Consider the following 16,876-nt stretch of genomic DNA (forward strand, 5'->3'; position numbering starts at 1 on the left):
CACTTCGGGGAAATTTCATCTAGTCCAACAATGTAGTCATCTGAAACAGGAGTAAACGGAGACTCAGAAGGTGGGGAGGACTTCGAACGACCCAGTTCGTTTGTGGCAAAGCCTGGAAGAGACCTTAGATCTCCAGGGCCCCGGCTATACTCCCTGGGACAGGATGAATGGGGTTTTCTTGGAAAAACTGTGCCTATTCCCTGCTCTACCTCCCAGCTCCTCCCTCACCTCACAACTCCATTTAGCCAACCTCTGCTGTTTAATCTAAGTCATATAATTTGCTGGTGTACAATTATTCATAGTATGCCATTTTGTTTCTGTGAGGTTGGTAATAATGTCCCATCTTTCATTTCTGATTCTAGTCATTGAAGTCTTCTCTATTTTTTTTTCTGGTCCATCAGTCTAGCAGTTTGTCAGTTCTGTTGATTTTTTTTTTCAGAGAACCAGCTTTTGGTTTCATTGATTTTCCCCTGTTTTTCTATTCTCCATTTCATTAATTTCCTTTTTAATCTTTATTATTTCCTTCCTTCCGCTTACTTCAGAAGAGTTTGTTCTTCTTTTATCAGTGTCTTAAGGTAGAAGATTAGATTATTGATTTGACACCCCCCTTTTCAAAATCTAGGCATTTACAACTGTAATTTCTTTTCCTTCTAAGCACTGCATTTGCATCTCACAAGTTTAGGAACGTAGTGTCTTTGTTTTCATTCATTTGAAGTATTTTTCATTTCATTCCAAGTATTTTCTAATTTCCCCTGTGATTTCTTCTCTGCTACATTGGTTATTAAGGAGTGTGTCGTTTCATTCCCAAATTTCTTTCTGTTATTGATACCTAATTTCAGTCCGTTGTGGTTGGAGAGCATAGTTTGTATTATTTCTATCCTCTTAAACTTATTGAGGTCTGTTTTGTGGCCTAACATATAGTCTATCCTGGAAAATGTTCCATGTATACTTGAGAAGAATGCATATTATGCTGTTGTTGGGTGGAGTGTTCCATAGGTGTCTTTTAGGTCTAGTTGGTTTATAGTGTTGTTCAAATAATTTACTTCCTTTTTGCTCTTCTCACTTGTTGTAGTATCCATTTTGAATACAACAATTTTTATTGAGATTGCCAATTTTTATTGACTTGTCTATTTTTTTCCTTCATGTACTTTGGGGCTCTGTTGTTAGGTGCACATATCTTTATTTATAATTGTTATATCTTCCTGATGGATTGACTTGTTAAAAAGCCCTGTTTATTTCTAGTCATGTTTTGTTTTAAAGTCTATTTTTTTCTGATATTCGTGTACCCATTTCAGCTTTCTTGTGATTGCTTGTTACATGATATATCTTTTTCCTGCCTTTCACTTTCAATCTTTTTGTGTCTTTAAACCTAAGGTGTTTTTCTTGTAGATAGCATGGAGTTGGAACTCATTTTTAAAATCCAATCTAGCAACCCTTGCCTTTTGATTGGATTATCTCAATCACACTTAATGGTATAACTGATACGCTTGGATTTACAGTCTGCCACTTTACTTTTTGTTTTCTATATGTCTCATGTTTTCCCTGTTCCTCTATTCCTCCTTTACTGGTTTCTTTTTAAGTGAATATTTTCTTATGTAGTATCTATGTTTCTTTGATAATTTTACTATATGTTTTTAAATTATTTCCTTAGTGGTTATTCTAGGGCTTACTAAATACATGTTATCTTTTCAAAATCAGCTTCATATTTATACTAACTCAATTCCAGTGAGAAATAGAAATGTTACTTTATGTAGTTCTACTCACTGTTTTCGCTTTTTGTGATATTATTATACATAATCATCTAAAACTATTACAAGCCCAAGAATATATTGTTATAATTATTAATTTATAGCATTTTATGTCTTTTAAAGAAGTGAAGAGAAAAAAGAGGGTAAGTATATGTTTGTAGCTTCTGTTATGTTAACTTTCTTATCATTTCTAGTTCTTTTCATTTTTTCTGGTAGATATTATTTACTATTTGGAGTCATTTTCTTAGGCCACTACAGCTTTGCTTCCACCCACCTTCTTGTACTTTTATTGGCATTTCTACATTTAGGAATAAATAAATAAATAAATACATTTATTGGCATTGACTTTTCTATATTTTATAGGCCCAACAGTACATTATATACATATTACTTTATATAATTGCTTTTAAAATCAATTAATAGAAGAAAGGAGAATAAATATGAACTTATACTAACTTTGATAATTACACAATTAGTTTTATCAGTCCTTTTTTTAAAATGTGAATATAGGATTCTTGGTTCACAGTTTTTTCTTTGAGCACTTTCAATATATTATCCAATTGCCTTCTGGCTTCCACTATTTCTGATGAGAAATCAGGTGTTAATCTCGTTGGGATTCCTTTGTAAATGATGAGTCATTTTTCTATTGCTGCTTTCAAGATTTTCTCTTTGTCTTTGGATTTCAGCATTTTTGCTATAATGTGCCTGCTTGTGGATTTCTTTGTGTTTATCCTATTTGGAGTTTAATGAGATTCCTGGATATATAGATTAATGTTTTTCAATAAATTTGGATAGTTTTCAGCTATCTTTTTTTTTGAAAATTTTTTTGCTCGTTTCTGACTCTCCTTTCCTTCTGATACTCCTATTACATGTATGTTGTGTTTAATGATGTCCCATATTTCTCTGAAGCTCTGTTCATCCTTTGTTAGTCTTTTTTCCTTTCTGCTCTTCAGATTTCATGATCTCTATCAGGTTATCTTCAAGTTCACTAATTCTTTCTTATGCATGTTCAAATATATGGTTGAGCCCCTTTAGTGAATTTTTCATTTCAATTATTGTACTTTTCAACTCCAGAATTTCTACTTGGTTCTTTTTTTTTTTTTTTTTTTTTTTTTTTTTTTTTTTTTTTATAATTTCTATCTCTCAGTTGCATGTGGCATTGTCGTCATACCTTCCTTTACTGCTTTAATCATGGTTTCCTTTAGTTCTTTGAACATATTTGCCATTGCTATTTTGAAGTCTTTGATAGGTTCAACAAATCTGGTTATTCTCACAGGCAGTTATAGTCACTTATTTTTTCCTTTCTCTGCTGTATGAGTCATCATGTCCTATTTCTTAGATGTCTCATGATTTTTTTGTTGTTGTTAGAAACTAGACATCTTCAATGATGTAGCAAATCTGAATGCTAGTCCTAACTTTAAGGGCTTGTTATTTCCTTGTTTACTTGTGACTTGCCGTATTGTCTCATTGAAGTTTATTTCTCCCAACTGCAACAGTGTGTACCTTCTGATGTCATTCCTCATAGGGCACAGCCTTGGGTATGCCAGGGACATCCTGGGATGACATGGTTTTTATAGGACTCTCTTTGACTCTCTGTTTCCCTGGCCACACCCAGCTATTAAGCTCCACTAATTGCTGGCCGATTGCCCTATTGTCTTCAGCAATGCCCTGGGGCATACGTTTCTTCACAGGCTGATCCAATCAAAACCAGGCTCCTTCCTACAGATAGTTCCTGAGATCCGTGTTGGAGTTTTGTTGTAACACCCAGGAGGGCCCTTCCCGGCTTTCTCTTTCCATGGTTCTCTTCAGCAAAATGGCTGGTATACCATTAACCTGTATCACCAATGAATTTATCAGTTGCCTCCCAATTGCCGCTCACCACAACTTCCACTGTTTTTGAATGTGCTCTTAGGCTTGAGCTTCTCCACATTGATTGCAAATTAAATCAGTTCCTTTGAAAGAAAGTTGGAGCTCTCTTTTCTATGGCCTGCTTCTTCCTCCAAGCAGAATCTCTTGATGCGTAGTTCTGGTGCTAGGAGTGGGGCAGTGGTGAACTTCGCTTTGAATGACACCCCAGATTTAGGGCCTGAGTGCTTAGTGTATGCGGGGAAGCAGTCCAAGGTCTTGGCTTACCTCTCTTGGTGTGGAATCCTTGCCCCATGAGCTGGAGCAAGGGTAAGTGGGTCTCCGTGGATCTGTGCCCAAGGCAGAGGCTCCATGCCATGAGTGGGGACTGAGTGAAAGAAGGAAGAAGGGGTCTTTCCCTCTCGGCTACACTTGCCTGGAACTTAGACTCAGCAACAGGTAGCTGGAGCAAAACAAGAAATACTGATGCCTTTCTCCTCTTGGGAAGATAGCCCGTGACTAGGAGCTGGGGAAAAAGGAAACCCTGTGTTCTTGGCTGTACCAGTTTGTCTCACTGAGCAGGGAGTAGGATGGGATGGAGTGGATCTTGGTTTAAATACTACAGATTCTTGCTGTTCTTACTAAATCTTAGTATATTTTCTTGAATAAATGTTATTCATTTCCAGATCCTTTAAATGTTTTATTTTATTTCTTTTAATTTTCACCTATTTCTCTGGCGAGTGGTCCGTGGAAACACTCATGCTGTCAAGCTAGAAGTGGAACTCACAAAGATATTGTCGTAAAATAGTTTCTAGAAGCTATGTTGCTTTGCCTTTCATATTTAGATCCATAGGTCACCTGACTTTGATTTTTGTATGTGATGTGAGGCAGGGCTCGAATTTCTTCTTATCCCATATTGAAGAAACGGTCTTTTCCTCATTGTTCAGATGAGTCTTCTTTGTCATGACTCATGTCCAAATGTGGCTGCTCTACTTATCTATTCATCTATTCTTGTGCCAACACCACACCGTGTTGATTACGGAGGCTTTGCGATCAGTCTTCACATCTCTCTTGGCTGTTCTAAGCCTCTTGTATATCCATACACATATTACAATTATCTTGTCAGTTTCCACCAAATAATCCTCTTGGACTTTGGAACTGCATTGATTGATTCTTTAGGAATTAAGAGTGGACACCTGAACATAGTTATTTAGGTCAAGAGTTGGCAGACTGTGGCTAGCCGGCCATCTCTGCCCACAGCCTGTTTTTGTAGGATCCTCAAGCTAAGAATGGGTTTTACATGTTTAAAGAGTTGTTTTAAAATAATATGCAAAGGAGGCCAAACTGCTCAGTTTTGATTGCTATTATTTTGTTTAAGAATTGTGCATTTATGTTCATGAGTACTGTTGGCCTATAATTTTTCTTTTCTTATGATGCCCTTGTTAAATCCAGGGTGCTGGTATCAAGATTATGTTGACCTCATACAACTAAATTGGAGAGTTTTCTCTCTTTTTTCTGTTTTCTGGAACATTAGTGGAAAGTAAACTTTGCTTCTTTCTGCCGTATTTGGTAGAATTTTTCTGGGTTTTCAGGGTGGAAAATATTTAAATACAGATAGACTTTCTATAATAGTTATAGGTCTACTCACAGTTCTGTTTCTTCTTATCTCAATTTGACATTTTGTACTTTCCTAGGAAATTTTCCATTTTACCTGTATTTTCAAATGTATAGCTATAAAATTGTCTATAACATCACCTTATCATTTTTTAATATCTACAGGATCTGTAGAGATGTCCCTTTTTTATTCCCAATATTAATAATTTGTGTCTTCATTCTCTCATTTCCTTAAACAGTCTCATAAGGAGTTTATTGGCTTTATTATTAGGCTTTTCAAAAATATAACTTTTGGCATTATTGATCCTCTTTATCGTATGTTTCTTGTTTTATTAACGTCTGATATTTTCTTTATTATTTTCCTTCTGTTTACTTTCTTTGGATTTATTTTGTCGTTTTTCATCCAACTTCTTAAATGGTTCACTGATTTCTTTTCAGCCTTTCTTCTTTTTAAATGCTAAAAAAATTTTAATTCATGTTTAAGAATTGCATTAGCTTTGGTCAAAAGTTTTGATATGTAACATTTTCATTATCTTGTAGTTAAATATGTTTTCTAATTTTCTTCATGATTTCTTTCTTGACCTATTCGTTATTTGGAACTATATATTTTAACTTCCAAAAAATGAGAATTTCCTAGTTTTTGATTCCTATCCTAATTGTATCGTGGTCAGAGAGTGTACTCTAGGTGATTTCAGATCTTTTATACGTGTCAAAACCTGCCTTACAGCCTAGAGTATGGTCAGTTTTTTGTCCAGCTGTGCTAGAAGAAAGAGAAGCATTTTGCACTTGTGTGTGCAGTGTTCTGTATGTGTTAATTAGGTCATGTCTGTCTGCCATGTTGTTCACATCTTACGTGTTCTCACTGATTTTTGTGGTTTTGTTTTATCAATTACGGAGAGAGGCACAATCTACCAATACGATCATGGACTTTTCTGCGTCTCCTTGTATTTCTGACAATTTTTGCTTTATATATTTTGAGGCCAGGTTGTTAGATGTTTTCAAATTTAGAATTGCTATGCAGTTCTGGTGTATTGAGTTTTTAATAGTGTGAAGTGCCCTACCTTATATGTCTACTAATGCCTTTTGCTTTAATGTCTACTGTGCTTGGTATTAATGTAATTGTACCTGCTGACTTTCGGTCTTACTGTTTGCCTGCACATGCTCCATTGTTAATTTTCAATCTATTAATTATCTTTTATTTCCTTTATAACTTTTGAAAAGAGCGTATAGTAATAGTTTTAAAAATCCAATCTGACAATGTTTTTCTTAGAGTAGGAGGTTTTTAGTCAGTTTACATTTTATGTAATTGTTGCTACATTATTGATTTATTTTTGGCCATGCCATGTGACATTCAGGATCTTAGTTCCCAGACCCGGGATCGGACCCGTGCCCCCTGCATTGGGAGTGCCAAGTCTTAGCCACTGCACTGCCAGGGAAGTCCCTACATTTAGGTTTAAATTTAACATCTTACCGAGTGCTTTTTAATTGTCCAACATGTGCCATTTTCCTTATTCTCTACTTCAGTGACACTTTCATTTATTTAAGAATTCATAAACTCTCATTTATTTAAGAACTGAAAAAAGTATCCCTTGTTAATTTGGAAAGTATATACTCTTTTAATATTCTTTTAGTAGTTACCCTAGAGATTACAATAGGCATCCTTCATTTATCAAAGTCTAATGTTAATTGGTACTTTACCCTTTCCTGGACCATGCAGGGACTTTGGCATATTTGAATTTAAATGAGCCTCTTGACTCTTATGCTGTTGCTGTCATTTATTTTAATTCCGTATATATTTTAACACTGTAATATTAATTGTAGTAGTATAATCAGTATTCATTTAGACTTATCTGCATATTTTCAAAGTTTTTGTTTTGAGGTAATTTTAGACTTACTTAGTAGTTGCCAAAATAGTTCGGAGAGCTCCCCTGTACCCTTCACCCAGCTACTTGCAAAAATAGTTCGGAGAGCTCCCCTGTACCCTTCACCCAGCTACTCCCAATGATAATATCTTTATAACCACAGTACAGTGAACAAGAGCAGGTGATTAACAGTGATGCAGTGCAATGAACTCTAGACCTTATTCAAATTCACCAGTTTATACATACACTCCTTTTATAGGGGGTGGGAAGGAATGTACTTACAGTTCTGTGACATTTTATCACATATGTAAATTCATGTAACCATCATCACAATAAGAATACAGAAATATTCTATTATCTCAAAGAAACTCATGCTACCCCTTTATAGTCACACTCTTCCCTCAACCCTAACCCCTGGCAACCACTGATCTTTTCTCCTTAATTAGAGTTTTGTCACTTTGAGAATGTTATGTAAATGGAATCATACAGTATGTTACCTGGGATTGGCTTTTTCCTCCCTCAGTGTAATGTCTTTGAAATCTGTCCAAGTTGTTGCATGTATCAGTGGTTCATTTCTTTACATTTCTGAGTAGTATTCCATGATATGCAGGTATCATTGTTTGTTGAGTCATTCACCTGTTGAGGAACATTCTGGCCGTTTCCAGTTTTTGCCTGTTACTTATAAGGCTGCTATGAACATTTGTGTATGGGTTTTGTTTTGTTTTTTTTTTTCTTGCGGTACGCGGGCCTCTCACTGTTGTGGCCTCTCCCGTGGCAGAGCACAGGCTCCGGACGCGCGGGCTCAGCGGCCATGGCTCACGGGCCCAGCCGCTCCGCGGCATGTGGGATCTTCCCGGACCGGGGCACGAACCCGTGTCCCCCGCATCGGCAGGCGGACTCTCAACCACTGCGCCACCAGGGAAGCCCTGTGTAAGGTTTTCATGTGGACGTAAGTTTTTATTTCTCTGAGGTAAATACCCAGGCGTGTGGTTGTTGAGTTGTATTGTAGTTTCAAAAGAAAGTGCCAAGCTGTTTTCCAGAGTAACTATAGTATTTTACACTTCCACGAGTTATGTATGGGAGATCCATTTTCTGTATATCCTCACCAGCACTCTTCCTTATTTTTAATTTTAGCTGTTATAATAGGTGTATAGAGATATTTCATCCTGATCTTAGTTTGCTTTTCCCTAATGATAATGGTATTGAACAACTTTTCATGTGTTTATTCACCATCCATATATACTCTTTGGTAAAATGTCTCTTCGTGTCTTTTGCCCTTTAAAACTTGATTGCTTGCTTTTCTGTCTGCTTTTTTAATGTGGAGTTTTGAGAATTATTTATATATTCTAGATATGAATCCTTTGCCAGATACATGGTTGCAAATACTCTATCCTGGTCTGTTAATTTTCTTTTCATCCTCTTAACAAGGTTTTGCAGAGCAAGGGTTTTAAATTTTGATGAAATTCAGTATATTGATTTTTTTCCTTTTATGGCTCATGCTTTTGGTATCAATGTAAGTACTATGCACAAAGCCAAGGCTTTCTCCTAGGTTTTCTTCCATAAGCTTTAGAGTTTTATGTTTTGCCTTTAAACCTATGATCTGTTTTGGCATTAAGATGTGAGGCTTAGGTCTAGATTCATCTTTTCACCTATGGATATCCAGCTGCTGTAGCATTTGTTGAGAAGACTAGCCTTCCTCCACCAAATTGCTTTTTGCATATTTGTCAAGAATCAGTTGGCTATACTTGTGTGGCTCTATTTCTGAGTTCTCTGTTTTGTTCCATTGATCGATGTGTCCACCTCTTCACCAATACCACACAGTCTTGCTTACTGTAGTGATATGGTAATACTTTGATATTAAATAGCTAGTCCTGCCTTCTTTTGTTTAGTGTTTGCATAATATAACTTTCTCATCCTTTTACTTTACTTATGTCTTTAAGTGAGGTCCTTGTAGAAAAGCATATAGTTGGGGTCGTGTTTTTATTTACTCCGCCAATCTGTCCTTTAATTTACACTTAATGTAATGTCGTTTCATTTTCTGTTTATTCCCTCTGTTTTTCGTTTCACCATTTATTTTTCCTGCTTTCCTGTGAATTACTTGAACAGCTGTTAGAATCCCATTTTGATTTATCTGCAGTGTGCTTGTATCTTCTTGTATAAATTTTTATTGGTTGCTATAGATATTACATTATACATACATAACTTATCAGCACCTCCTGGTGCTGACATTTGACTAGTCTTAGCAAAGTGTAGAAACTTTCTCTCTCTTTACATTCCTGTACCCTCCCTTGTTTATATTACAATGGCCTTAAATATTTCCTCTAGGTTCATTGAGAACTACATCAGACAATATTATAGTTTTGCTTCAACCATGTAACGTAACTTAAAAACCCCAAGAGGAGAAAGACCGTCTTTTGTATTTACTTATATTTTTACTCTTTCTGTTCCTCTTTCCTGATGTTCCAAAAGTTCTTTCTTTTATCATTTCTTTTTTCTTCAAGAACTTCCATAAGCCATCCTTTTAAACAATTTCTCTTATTTTTCTTCTGAGAATGCCTTGATTTTCCCTTTATTACTGCAGGATAATTTTGCTGGATACAGGATTCTAGGTTAAGGGTTTTGTTCTTTGAGTGCTTTGAAAAATGTGCTACTTCTTCCTTCTGATCTCTGTGGTTTCTGATGAGAAACCCACTGTCATTTGAATTGTTTTTCTCTTTTAGGGAAGGTGTTGTATTTATCCTACTGCTTTCAAGATTTTTTTTTGCCTTTAAATTGAAGCAGTTTCATTGTGGTGTGTGTTGGTGTGAATATCTTTGAGATAATCTTATTTGGGATTTGTTCAGCTTCTTGAATCTGTAGCTTTATGTCTTTACCAGATGTGAGGATTTTTTAGTTGTTATTTGAATACTTTTTCAATCCCACTGTCTTTCTCCTCTCTTCCTGGGACTTTGATGATGTGAATGTAAGATCTTTATTTTTTTTAATAGTCTCATACATCTTTTTTTCCCCCAGTTTATTTTCTCTGTTATTCAGATATGGCAGTGTCTACTGTTCTGTCTTCAAGTTCACTGATTATTTCCTCTGTCTTACCCACACTGCTGTTGAGCCCATCCATAGGGTCTTTACAATTTCAGTTATAAAATTTCCATTTTGTTCTTTTATATCTCTTCTATTTCTTTGTTGAGACTTTGTATTTCTTCACTGAAGCTTTGTGTTTTTTCATTTGTTTCAAGTGTGTTCACAATTGCCTGTTGAAGCACTTTTATAATGCCTGCTTTAAAATGCTTGTCAGGTCATTCTAACATCTGTGTCATGTTATTGGAATCTGCTATTGTCTTTTCTCATTCAAGTTGAGATTTTTCTGGTTGAGATTTTCTAGGTATGGTGAATTACTTTCAGTGGTATCTGGGACATTTGTGTGTTATGTTAGGAGTCTCTGGACCTCAGTTAACTATTTTGTTTCAGCAGGGCTCCTCTGACACTGCACTGCTGGGGTAGGAAGAGTCATCTCAGTGCTGTCGGGTGGGAAAGGGAATCCAGGTTTTCTAATAGGCTTCAGTTGATAACTTCGAGGCTCATGCCTTGTCATTGCTGGGCATTGAAGTTTCCCACTAGACCTCTGCTGACATATGTGGATGTGAGGGAGAGGGAAACTTTGTTACTGGTCCTCACATGGTCCCCTTCACATGGAGGGGGTGTCTCATCACACCGAGGCAATGGTGAAGACCCTGACTCCTACTTGTCCACCTCTGACACCTCCCCAGAGGGGTGGGGGTGAATGATCTGGCCTCCCACTCAACCTTTGCTGATAAGAATGGGGATGGGGGCACAGTTTTTTCCACGAAGCAGTAGGCTGGTTTGGCTAGAGGAAGGCAGTTACCTAACAATTTTCTGTCTGGCTAGGTTTGTTCTTTCTTGGTTCTTTCACTAGAAAAATCAGACTTTTTGAAGTACTTTTAAATTTCTGTACCCCTTGGTATTTCTGCTGGCTTTTCCAGCACCCAGTCTGAGATCTAGAAGACAACAAAGAAGACTCGGGAAACTCACTGCCACGTCTTCTTGAGTCTCGAGGTCTCTAGCTGGTCTGCTTTCTTCTCCCCAACTTTCAGAGTATTTATTCTCTATATGGAAGAAGGTTTTTAGTTGTCCTTAGAGGTATAGGCAGAAGTGCATCTACTCCATCTTGTCCTGTGTGAAATTTTGATTATCAACTCATTTATTTACTTGTTATAATTCTTTCAGATTTTTATTTTTCTTTAATTAGTTTTTGGTAATTTGTGTCTTTTGATAACTTACTCTAAATTGTCTAATTTGTTGGCAAAAAATGGTTCATAATGTTCCCTTATTATCCTTTTAATTATTAAAGGATGAGTAAGAATATCTCTTCTTTCATTCCTGATTTTGTTAATTTGTATCAGTATCTTCCATCTTTTTTCTTGGTCAGTCTAGCTGAAGTTTTGTTGATCTTTTCAAAGATAAAAATTTGAGATTCGTTGGTTTTTCTCTGTTGTCTGCCTATTTTCCATTCCATTGATTCTGCTCTAATCTTTATTATTTTATTTCTTCTGCTTGCTTTGCATTTAACATGGTCTTCATTTTCTACTTTCTTAAGACAGAAACTTAACGTTATTGATTTGAGATCTTTATGCTTTCCTGATATAGGTGTTTAAAGCTTTCAACATCCCTGTAAGCACTAGTTTAACTGCATCCCATAAATTTTGATATGTTTTGTTTTTGTTTAATTCAGGTCAAATATTTTCGAACTTCCTTTGTTGCTTCTTCTTTGGCTCATAGGTTATTTAGAAGTGTGTCATTTAATTACTAAATAGTTAGGGATTTCCCATATTTCTTTCTAATTTAGTTTTGTGGTTGGAGAGCATATTTCATGTGATTTTCTTTTTAAAAAATGTATTGAGACTTGTTTTGTGTCTTAACATGTGTTCTATCCTGAAGACTATGCCATGTGCACTTGAGAAGAATGAGCATTGTCTTCTTGTTGGGTGGAGTATTCTGTAGATGTCTGTTAGGGCTAGTTGGTTTATAGTGTTTAGTTTTCTATTTCCTTTTAGCTCATCTTCCTAGTTGTTCTATCTATCATTGGAAGAGGGTATTGAAGTCCACCCACTGTTGCTGAATTTCTGTTTCTCCATTCATTTCTTTTAACTTTGTGTATTTTAGGGGTCTACTCTTAGATGCAAACATGTTTGTTTGTTTGTTTGTTTTTGATCTGGACCTTTTTTAAAGGCTTTATTGCGTTTGTTACAATATTGCTTCTGCTTTTTATGTTTTTGGTTTTTTGTCCCTGAGGCATGTGGGATCTTAACTCCCCAACCAGGGATCGAACCCGCACCCCCTGCATTGGAAGGCAAAGTCTTAACCACTGGACGGCCAGAAAGTCCCTGCAAACATGTTTTTAATTGTAGTGTCTTCCTGATGGATTGGCCCTTCTACCATCATTAAAATGTTCTTGTTTTTCTCTACTAAGAAGTTTTGTCTCCAACTATTATTGTTGAATTGCCCATTTTTCTTCCAATTATTTCAGTTTTTGCTTCATGTATTTTGAAGCAATACTGTTTTGAGGCTCTTGTTAGGTATCTATATATTTATAATTGGTATATCTTTAGTTGATCATTTTATTATTCTGACATGCTCCTCTTTGTTCCTTTAGTAGCATTTTTTGGCTTTAACTCTATTTAGTCTGATTTTAACGTAGCCACTCTAGCTTTCTATGGTTGCCGTTTGTAGAGTATATATATTTCCATCCTTTTTCTTTTCAACTTGTCTCTTTGCATCTAAGGTTTGTCTCTTGTCAGCAGTTTATAATTGGATCTCACCTTTTTATCCAGTATGACGATCTCTGTCTTTAGATTGGGATGTTTAAGCCATTCACATTTAATATAATTATCAACATAGTTGGATTTACATTTGCCATTTTGCTATTTGTTTTCCATGTCTCTTGTCTTTCCTGTTTCTCTGTTTTCCTTGACTGCTCTCATTTGTGTAAAGTAAATATTTTTTAATGTACCATCTTAATTTTTCTGTAGATTTTTCCCCTACATTTCTGGGTTATTTTTTTAATGCTTGTTCTAGGGATTTTAATATGCATCTTAACTTATAACAGTCTCCTTCAAATTAATACTAATTTAATGCTAGTAAAATATAAAAGATTTGCTCCAGTATAGCTCTGTTCTCCTCCCCCTACTTTATGCTGGTATTTCCATATATATTACATCTAGATATGTTGTAAGGCCAAGAATACAGCATTATAATTATTACTTTATGCATTCTTTTGTATTTCAAAGGCATTAAAAGAAGACATGAGAAATATATATTAATAGAGTCTTTTATTAAATTAAGTATTTACTATTCCAAGTGTTTTTCATTTCTTCCTGTGGATTTGAGTTACTCTCTGCAGTCATTTCCTTTCAGCCTAGAAGACTTCTTTCAGAATTTCTTTTAAGGTAGGCCAGTCAGCAGTGAATTCTGTCAGTTTTTGTTTATCTGGGAATGTTTTAATTTTGCCTTAATTTTTGAAGGGTAGGTTTGCTGGACATAGTAATTTTGGTTGACACCATTTTCCTTTTATCACTTGGAATAGGGCATACGGCTGCCTCATGGTTTCCATCATTTCCTGTTGAGAAGTCAGCCATTAATCCTATAGTTGCTCCTCTGTACATAATAAGTCAATTTTCTCTCTCAAGATTTTTGCTTTCTCCTTGGCTTTCAACCGCTTTAATGTGATGTGTCTATGTGTGAGTATTTTTGTGTTTTCCAGCTTGGAATTTGTTGAGCTTCCTGGATGTGTAGTTTAATGTTTTTCATTAAATTTGGGAAGTTTCGGCCACTATTATTTCAAAAAAATTTTTCCTACCTCCTTCTCTTTCTTTGCTTCTTTTGGTGCTCCCATTACACATATGTTGGTACGCTTCATATTGCCTTATGCAGGGGTCCCCAACCCCTGGGCTGTGGACTGGTTCCGGTGTGTGGCCTGTTGGGAACCGGGCAGCACAGCAGGAGGTGAGCGGCGGGCGGGCAAGCAAAGCTTCGTCTGCCGCTCCCCATCATTCGCATTACCGCCTGAACCATCCCCGCCCCCCCGGTCCGTGGAAAAATTGTCTTCCACAAAACTGGTCCCTGGTGCCAAAGAGGTTGTGGACCACTGGCCTTACGGGTCTCTGAGCTTCTCTTTATTTTTCTTCAATCTTTTTTACTCTCAGTTCTTCAGACTGGATAATTTCTTTCGATATATCTTCAAGTTCACAGATTTTTCTGCCCCCTGAAATCTGCTGTTGAACTCTTACAGGGATTTTTTTTCATTTCAAATACTGTGTTCTTCAACTCCACAATTTGATTTTGATATTTTCCTATACTTTGCATCTCGTGATCAATAATCTTTCTGTCGATTCGTTGTTGTCATACTTTCTTTCAGTTCTTTAGTTACTTGAACATTTTTGTAATAGTTTCTTTCAAGGACTTTCCTGCTAAATCCAACATCATTTGGCACAGAGGGTCTTCCAGGGTGGGCCAAGGTTAAGGAGGCTCGCTCAGTCTGGAGCTGTGGGTGATGCCCGTGCCAACGGGCGCCGCTGGTGATGGAAGTGATGATCTCAGAATTGGGAAAACAGGGAGAGCCAATGAGTCTGTTATCCTGAGTTGTGGTGTTGGTGGGGTAAAGATATCCCTGACTGAGGCGGCGCATGTGAAGCAAAGAATGGAGAAGGTCCAAGCCATTCACAGACTCCTGGTCACCTGATTTGAGGAAACAGGAAATGGCCCAAACGCAAAGGCCACACAGCCTTCCACTGTTCTTATCTGAATCTCAGCAGGTTTTCAAGCATAAGAGCTTCTTGGGTTTGGGGCAGTGAATGGGGGTAGGAGAGGCAGGGAAGTAGGTTCCCGTAAAGACCTACGTGATCCTGCTGTCCTGGCAGAAAGAATTCCAGGTGATTTGTCCAGAAGGTCCCTCAGCCTGCCCCTTAGGACCACAGATGCCATTTGTGTACCCACAGGACTGAAACCATAGCCGTGGAAACTGAGGCCCAGGGTGCAGGAGGGGATTCTGAGTGGGGTGCAGAAGTAGGACGCTGGCTGTTCCCCCAGGCCAGAAACCACCTCAGTGGAAACTTCTGTGACCCTTGAAGTGTCTGATCCATGAGAAGAGCAGATGCCCCTCCTAGCCTGGCATCCCCCTGCAGCATGGATGACACTGCCCCCACCCAGCTCCTCTCGCTTCTCTCTCTGACCCCCGCACATGTTGGGCTTGTCCAACGCCAAGGCCTCTGCACCTGCTCTTCTCGGCCTGGGGTGCTTCTGCCCAGTTCCCCACAGGCCTCACCTCCCATGTCATCCTCTTGAGAAGCTCTCCTGACCACCCAGCATAAAGTGCGTCTCCCTGGTTCTCCATCACAAATCTGAGTTTTCTTCTTTTTAAGTCTCTAATCCCCATCTGCAGTTATTGAAATTATTTACATATTTGTTTCTGGTTTGCTTCTGTCTTTATGGAAGGAAGTTCCCTAAGCTCAGGAACCCGGTACTGGGGCTGGTGAGGAGACAACAATCACACCAACGGATGTGGGGTGAAGGCTCAAAGGGAGATGAGTGAGTGAATGCCATGATCCCCGGGCCCTTAGTGTGAAACTCCTCTGTGAGGGGCAGCCCTGTGTGGCAGGAGGACAGTGGCGGGGCCGTATCCTGCTGAGAATAGGGAGGTGGCTCTGTGTCTGTATAATCCCAGGCCATTTAATTACCCCGCGAAGCTCTACTCACTGGGGGCCTATAACATGCTAGGAGTGGATACAACCAATAACATTTCCTGCCATTCTGTACACACAGGATAAATAGCTCCATCATATAATATCATTTAATATCTGATATGATAACAGCTGTTAGAAATAAAACAGGGAGAGGGAGAAAGAGTTGCGGGGACCAGCTGCAATTGAAGGCAACATATATACAATGGCATGATCTCCAGCCAAGGGAAAGAAGGAAACCCTGCCACTTGTGATGGCGTGGGTGGACCTGGAAGGCGTCATGCTAAGTGAGAGAAGCCAGACAGAGAAAGACAGCTACTGTGATATCACTTATACATGGAATCTAAAAAAGCCTAACTCATAAAAACAGAGAGTAGAAGGGCGGTTACCAGGGGCTGGGGGTGGGGGAAACGGGAGACGTCGTTTAAGGTACGAACTTGCAGCCAGTGGATAAATAAGACCCGAGAGCTAACGCACAGTAGAATGATGTGTTTGGCCAACAATACTCCATTATAAACTTCAGAGTGGCCAAGAGACTAGGTCTTAGTAGTTCTCAGTACAAAAAAGGAATGATTATTATGTGACACGATGGAGGTGTTGGCTAAGACTACTACCGTTGTGATCCTGTTGCAAAGTGGAAATGTACCAAATCAACACTGGTACACCTCAGACTTACACAGGGTTTATGTTGATTATATCTCAATTAAAATCCATAACTTAATGCACATACCTCCCTGAGGTTATTACATACAAATATGGCAATACATAATCATAGAATATCACATTCATTGTATCTAATGTTATATAAAGTATATTATGTCGTATCTATAGATGTTATAGTGTTGTATCTAGTATACGATACCAGGTATGTAATCATAATATAAAATTATATCATATGATAAATTATATGATGATTGCACATACGTGATTATCGCATATAACAATATAGGGTATTGTGTGTAAAGAGTACTCAGAATTAGAGAGATGGCCTAATCATGACACAGTAGTACCCCCTCTCACACCTCATCACAGTCAACCAGCATCAAACTCTGTGATC

The sequence above is a fragment of the Phocoena phocoena genome, chromosome 10, assembly GCF_963924675.1.
Source record: "Phocoena phocoena chromosome 10, mPhoPho1.1, whole genome shotgun sequence".
Classification (NCBI taxonomy): Eukaryota; Metazoa; Chordata; class Mammalia; order Artiodactyla; family Phocoenidae; genus Phocoena; species Phocoena phocoena.